At 39.0% G+C, this 7,500-nt stretch overlaps 1 protein-coding gene across 5 annotated transcripts in view; it reads left to right on the top strand.

Moving 5' to 3' along the window:
- Positions 1–7,500, top strand: part of LOC137974438 (tetratricopeptide repeat protein 28-like) — a 91,965-nt gene that overhangs the window by 51,197 nt on the left and 33,268 nt on the right. For 4 of the 5 annotated variants that reach the window (XR_011117460.1, XR_011117459.1, XM_068821414.1 and 1 more), the window contains exons 1-2: positions 7,064–7,194; positions 7,455–7,500. The exon at positions 7,455–7,500 is cut by the window's right edge and continues 25 nt beyond it. The exons of the other annotated variant lie outside the window; for it this stretch is intronic. The gene's annotated coding sequence lies outside the window, so the exon portion shown is untranslated. Of the gene's footprint in view, positions 1–7,063; positions 7,195–7,454 lie in introns of those variants that run through there. 5 annotated transcript variants of the gene reach the window in all.

The raw sequence follows: 7,500 nt of genomic DNA, 5'->3' as shown, positions 1-7,500 counted from the left end.
AGGCAACTTGAGAAGCACGAGACTGGTCTTCATCAAAAGGTTGAAGCGACCGGAGGAAAAAGGGAGAAGAACATTTCTGTCCAGTTACCAACGAGTAGCCCTGTTGTGCGCTGTTAATGTAGACGTTTGGTTCCTGGACAAATTTTCCTCATAGAAAGGTCTCGACAAAGTAGTGCTTTTTTTGCTGTTATTCTTGTGGCCAAAACTGGCCTTTCGTCAGTCGTTGTGGTCGAAAGAACGGTATAATGTATTGGCGAGACTGTGAGAAACTTAGCAGTGCGAATTGCGGAGCATTCAATTCCTGTTTACACCTCTGAATATTCAAAACACCTGTGGGAAAAACCCATCACATTCTTTCAGTTAGTGTGTTCTCTCCTCAGCGCAAACATTCCAGAAGCGCAGGATCGTCGAGAGGCTAATGATACAACAACTGCGCCCCAGTTTGAACGAACAAGTTATTTCCTATGTGTCGAAACGTATCCCATCGGGAATTAGAGAGGATATATATGTACATGTGGCCGGTCATCATTTTTTAACCCTGATGATGGCAAACAGCCTAAAACGTTTAGTTCAAACATTTTAAATTTTAACCATTTGATAACCTTTCTAGCCTTGTATTTAGAATATATTTTACTAAGCGAACATTATGGACATCATAAAACTCCTTAGGTTCTACAACATCAAATGATCGTTTTCGGGAGTTCTAAAATCTCGAAAGTTCTAGAATATCAAATGATCCCTTTCGGAGGTCTTAAATCTCTATATGTTCTACATTATCCTCGGTCCATGTTGTCAGTCTAAAATTTCTAAAGCTCCAAAAAAGGTTAGTCTTTTTGAGTGTTCTAAAATTTCTAAAATTTCTAGTTCTATAATATCAAATAAACCGTCTGGGGGTTCTAAAATCTCTAAAGATTCTAAAGTTCTACAATATCCATGGTCCATGTTGTGAGTGAAAATTTTGTAAAAGCTCACAAATAGGTAAAGTCCTTTTGGGTGTTCTCAAATCTCTAAGATTTCTTACAGTAAGTTCAAGGATATCAAACAAATCCCTATGGAGATGCAAAAATTTCTAAAGTTCTAGGGTCAGGGTTAACCATAAGAGTGCAGTTTAGACGTTCTAGATCTCACTTAGAGACTCTAGCTATTCTGACTAGAACTCTAGACATTCTACAGCCCACTGAGGGCAACATGTAACATGTCGGACTCTAGAACTTGGGTCTCTAGAACTTAAAACTTTAGAACTTTGCACTTACGACCATTTTATCTAGAATGCTATTGAACTTTATATTGTCAGACGTTTTTAATTTATATTTAATTCAGCACTATATAGAACTCTTCTAACTGGAGCAATTCTAGAATTCTCAAGAACTTTCTAATGTCAAGACCTAGAGCGAATGAAGGAGCTTCATAAGTTTTTGACAGACTTTAGATCAAAGATAAGATTGATTAGGGGTTCTGTCATCACAAGCTAGAATTTAGCTGTTTTTAAATTTCAGCAGCCAAACTCTTAACGAAGATTTGGAGCTACTGTGCCCGTTTCCGGCCTCCTAGAGACACATTATAACTCGCACGTATTTGCTACAGGAATGAAATATGTGCCACGCAAATACCATCCACCCTTCAGTAATTATTTTGCTTGGAAGAACTTATGTACGGTCACTAGGCCATTTTTAGATAGCGAAGGGACTGACCAGTCGGTTTTAGTCAACTGAAAGTCGAGCGGTCTCGAGGAAATGTTCTATATCTCGATGGCCGGAAACTGGACTAGCTGGCCGGAAACTGGGCAACTTACTAGCTTTGCCAAAAATGTCATAATTTCTATAATACTGGAGGAAGGCGGCCAACCTTTGAACATTTTAAGGGTAGGTAAATGAACTTTATTTGATAGAAACTAATAAATTTTTGGTGCGTGTTCATGAAGTTAAACCGATTACAAACTATAAATGCCGGAAAATGGGCAACATGCATGTACTGTAATCTACTTTATTACACAGAACATGAGAATTGTATTCCATAAAGCTCATTTGTACAAATCTATACGAAGATTTAGATACAGCCAATCAGAATGGCGTACAGCTCTTTCACTTGTGGAAGTATAACCAATCAACGATAGCGTAAAGGCCTTTCCAAGCCGATCACTCATGCATCTCGTGCAAATTGTACTTTGTTATCAAATTAAATTAAGTTTGCATTTGCTTCTATTGTTAGTGAGTTTTTGTTTCTAATTTGCGTTCAGAAAACTATTTAAATGAAAATTTTCGTCTTATGTGTAATAAACAGCTAACGACATACAAAGTGCTTTGTACGGAGTTGTATTCACTCGTTGTTTGTGTCAAAAAATCCGTACGCCGCAGTTTCTATGAAAGTGCGGTATGTAAGTCCATATGCCATTTAAGCCTCCGCCTTTGGCTGCTCTCATGCATTTCTCAGAGTCTGATATGTAACAATAAAGCAATAAACAATAAACAATATGACGTAAACCATCCGTACGATTTCAATTTACACTCGCGTGGGCGAGTGGCAGAGCTCTAACTTCCAACCCTGCAAACCCGACTCTCTGTAATGAAGATATATGCATCCTTCACACCACTTGCACAGTTTGCGATTAACCAAAGCTCCTTCAATGAAATGCATCAGCGAGTCAAACGGAACACGCTACGCCAAAGTAAATAACTACCAAATCTTGATCTCCAGTATTGTGAACTGAATGCCAGAACCTTGGCGCCACTGTAATACAGCATCCCTTCTCTAAAGGCAGTTCGTGGTCTTCACCGCACGGCTCCTCATTCTGCCCGACGATAAGCTTTCCTTGACCATTCAAACAAAAGAAGGTCTCGTACTTCGATGCGTGGACATACCTTTCCACAGATGATCCCAAAGGTATCACAGCTTGAGAAAATCCCGTCACATTAGGTACCAGCGATGAATCGTAGAGCGCCCTCTTCCTTATAGGCGAGTCGGTGGGACCGTGTGATAAAGTCACCTCCGGCTGTTCCTCAAGTTTGCTGCTGTGGAATCCTTGAGTGAAGGTCGCCATGTTAAACCAAAGGCAGCCTAAGTTCGCGTCACTAAAGATCAGCCTGTAATAATTACTTACTATGTGGGAAAATGACCTTTGAGTGCAAGCGGTATTGGGTTACAGGCAGCCGTTGAGAATTTAAACGCGCTATAAGACTTTGTATGGGAAATAAAATATCGTGATTATAAAGCCTAACAAAACGCTCAATTTAACGTTCATTCAATAAAATGAATAAAACTGACTCACCTCTGGTGCATTCTTGTGCGTTTTGGTGCTTACTTTACCGTTTCGGGTATTCCGTGAAATCACTGTCCTAAGACGAAGTTCGTGAAATCACTATCCTAAGACGAACTTCGTCTTAGGACAGTGATTTCACGGAATACCCGAAACGGTAAAATAAGCACCAAAACGCACAAGAATACACCAGAGGGGAGTTTTATTCATTTTATTGAATGAACGTTAAATTGAGCGGTTTCTTAGGCTTTATAATCGACGGTATTCTATTTCCCAGACAAAGTCTTATAACGCGTTTAAATTCTCAACGGCTGCCTGTAACCCAATACCGCTTGCACTCAAAGGTCATCTTCCCACTAGTAAATAATTATTACACGCTCTCTACCTTGCATACGGAACCTGCGCCCGCAGTGCGCGCGGCAGTCAAAACTGTGCTATCCTGTCAATCATTTGCCCCTTCACCGGAAACAGTGCATTTCGGTTGTTCGTAAATGACATCGTTGTTGATCTACGCAAGGAGGCGGTCAAAGTCTTTATTCGCGAAGTTAACTCAAATAAATATCGATACGGTTTTGCCGTCTTCTTGCACTTGATTCGAAAATACCAGCCTGAATTCGTCTTAGAATAGTTAGAAAAAGCACAAATAAAAGCCAAAGCACAAGAGGTCACGTTCGAATTCTGCTCGCCGACAACCCAAGTTTGTTGACAAAAAAATTGCCACAAAATGTTTTAAATGCTTTTCTGGCCCTTTATTACTAATGGCGCTCACGTTCATTTTAAATGGAGTATCGGGAAAGAAAAATTGTCAAGCTGATATTTTTTTCGTGTGAACATACATTTTCACGTAGCGAAAATTTGTATAAGCACTACAAAACGTTTACTAACCATTGCCCGAAGGATCACCTTTTAGAAGCTGCAAGGAAGCCGCTGATGAATTTTGCACAAAACCCTCGGCCCCTAACACCGGACAGCCAGACTTGGAGAGTTTTTCAGTGGAAGGCTCGCTAAGGAAGAGTTTCTAGAGCTTGCCCTCCCGCTGGTTCATGTCTGAAAAGAGCAAGATCTAGAAGGGGCAGTCAAAATTGTGTTTCTTTTATTGTGCGAAAATTTATTTTTCCCTCAATCCCAAATAAGAACTTGCTGTGTATTGCAATTCAACAGTGAATTGCTATTAGGCCAATAAGAGAATCAACATCAACAAAGAGGCACTCCCAGGGGTTTGGGGAAGAAAAGAACATGGCTAATTTAAACTGGGGAACAGAGTAACATACGTACATACATACATATTCTTTATTTAACGTGGGTAGAAACACTTAGCTGAAGCTATTTTACAGGTTTTCCACAAAATAATATTAAAGAAAAAAAGAAATATATACATAAAAATGTAAGAATATGAATAAAATATCTAGTATCTAAAATTTCAAAATTTAGGTAACTAAAATTTAATGTTCCTCACTGGTTTTTTTAACAATATCAAAATATTTTAGGGAACAAGGGAAGAAAACCAATTTAAATTTTAGGGACCAAAAAGCTGGGAACAAGTTTGAAAGTAATTTGGGGAACAAGGAAACAAAAGCAAATATGTAAAGGGAACAAGGACTCCTCTCCCCAGGAGGGCCTCATCAAATGTTCTGCGTCTATCCAACAGCTCAAACAAACTATTCCAAATATTTTTTAATGACCAACAAGAAAAGAAGACTCTCTTAGAGAAATAGATTATTTATAATAACACTTTAGCATGCGAAACAATGCTCAGATGCTTACGAGCACCCTCATGCCCATGTTTGTAAAAAAGCACCATGAAGTATTCCTTGTGGCTGGCTGGTTTAGGCATTGGGCAAAACCAAATCAACTCCATTCTCAGAGGGCACTGGGGAAAGAAGCTAGAAGAAAAAACTAGCCTTGATCCTATTCTCCCAAGGTAATCTTTACAGAATAAGATCATAGAAGGAACACTTTTGAGTGCCAACCTTAAGCCTTTTAAAACAAGCGCAAACAATATTAATAGTCTTTAAATTCACAAAATGTCAAACAGCATATTTTAGCCTCATATTCAATTAGATTTGGCTCCAATGTTCCTTAAAACTATGCAGAACTATTTACCATAAAATGTGGAACATTTCCTGCCTATCTAAATATGCCGCAAAAGGGCTCCAAAAAGCAACCAGTTAAGTTTTTAGATTAAGATACACAATACCTAAAAAATAAATTACTTGATGTGATCAAGACATTGAATGACCAAGCAATAAACAAATGGCAGCAATGTATGTTAGGTTCACAAAGTGGGAAAAAAATATTCCTCAACTGATGTTTCAATATGCATTTAAATAAATTTTCTATCAACAATTCAAGGGACTGACTTTTCACTGGTATTGATTTACATTTCCATGATAAGTTTGAAAGTGAATCTAGCAACCACAGTGCCCTATGAAATGGGAAATAACTTAAACAAACTCTTTAAACTAAAATTTTACAAGAGACACCATTATTGATGCCCTGCGAAGAACAAAGATTAAATTGAAAGAAGAGTTGGTCTGGAGTTTATCCACAATGGACAGTTAGTGGCTGCATTCACCAATGTAGAGAACAAACACATCAAGTTTCTTGTCAAGCAACCAGGTGTTCAAGGAGCTATTCAATTTCCAAAGAACTATGGTAGTGTGCAACAGTACCTGGGTGAATTCGGGTACCTGGCCTGAAACTGAAACTTGTGGAGCCAAACAACTTGTTGAGCTAGGTACTTAAACTGGGTAGATAATTATGTCTACAAATATTGTCTATTCAACCAACAGTTTCTCCTAATTTTGTGTAACATTCACTTAATGGTTCCTTAATAAAAAAAATCGCTAATTCAATTAAGGATTCAAGTCCTTTGAAATCATCAAAGTTACTTTGTGCCACCAGGAACAAACGAAAAAGTACAAGCACTGAAGACAAACTGCTCACAAAAGGCAGGACTCCGTTTAAAACAGCAAAACGGACCGGGGATCCTCGCGTCACTAAAAAGTGCTGCATGCTACGTAGATGTTTGCAGAACGATCGCAAGTTGTAATCACTGAAAGAAAACTCCAATCCAGATCTGATAGACGATGGTCGTGCAAGACTCACCAAGCACATGGAACACCCGACAGGATTGTTTGTTGTCTGGCACAGCAGATGAACGAAAAATTGTTTCAAATACAACAACAATTTGGGCAGCAGGCAAGCTCATCACAAGCCACCGAAGTTGGCATAAAGCAGCATAGCGCTTCACCTGAAATTCGATCATGATGGACACAAACAAGAGCTGAAAAAACTTCATATGGTCAGACGACCAAATGTGATTGATCAGTTATCGGACATCAAAGTGCTGAACAGTACAAACCAAGGGATTTCGTCGTAAAAATGTTCACTCAGCAACGTCTTCTTCTTCTACAGAATAAAGTTCAAAAGCGATCCTGGTTGTTAATCACATGTTAGACCAATCCATAAACTGGATAAAGTGGATTGGCAAATTGATTGCCAGAACAATGAGTCATGTTCAAAGAAGCGACGGTCAAGAGAGTCACAAGAGAAGGCTGAGCGAATGTCCACCGATCTAACCAATCAGAATGTAAACAATTGGCGTGACGTCGGATAGCACAAGGATAGCACAGTTTTTCCCTCTCGCTGAATTCTGATTGGTCAGTTTAAATTTCAGTGGCTCTCGCCGTATGCAAGGTAGTGACGCGAACAACTTGGGCTGCCTGATGGACCGTGGTTAAACCTCGCTCTCAGGGTCTCTCTTGTTTCCTTCCCATAAAGCGAGAAAGCCTGGAAATGAGGACATCATTTCAACATGGAGGTTTTGATTGTCAGTCATTTTGTGATAAGACTGGTTAGGACAGATTGGAAGTTTGTGGTTGGAAAATTTGAAGGATAGGAAAACACGTTTAACTAATTTCATTCTGGAAATTAACTACGTAAGTACCACCAAGCGGAGTAATTTCGTTTTACGATAGGACTGAGGAAGTTATATCATTGGTCGACATTTTGTATCGATCCAGCTGATCCAGCTAAACTCTCTCACTATAAAGTTACAGAATTCGATCGCCAAGCTATAAAGTTACTTTCAGTTATGCGGAGTTATAAGGATAAACCGTCTACATATTAAACATAATGTGCATAATCATTTTATCCTGAGACTTGATAATGTAATAATCACGTCAAATCGCAATTGCAGAGTCATTTTGTTTACGTTCACGAAGCCTTTGCTTGACCTGACGGCA

The sequence above is a fragment of the Montipora foliosa genome, chromosome 10 (assembly GCF_036669935.1).
Source record: "Montipora foliosa isolate CH-2021 chromosome 10, ASM3666993v2, whole genome shotgun sequence".
NCBI lineage: Eukaryota > Metazoa > Cnidaria > Anthozoa > Scleractinia > Acroporidae > Montipora > Montipora foliosa.
This window is presented reverse-complemented; position numbering and strand designations above follow the sequence as displayed.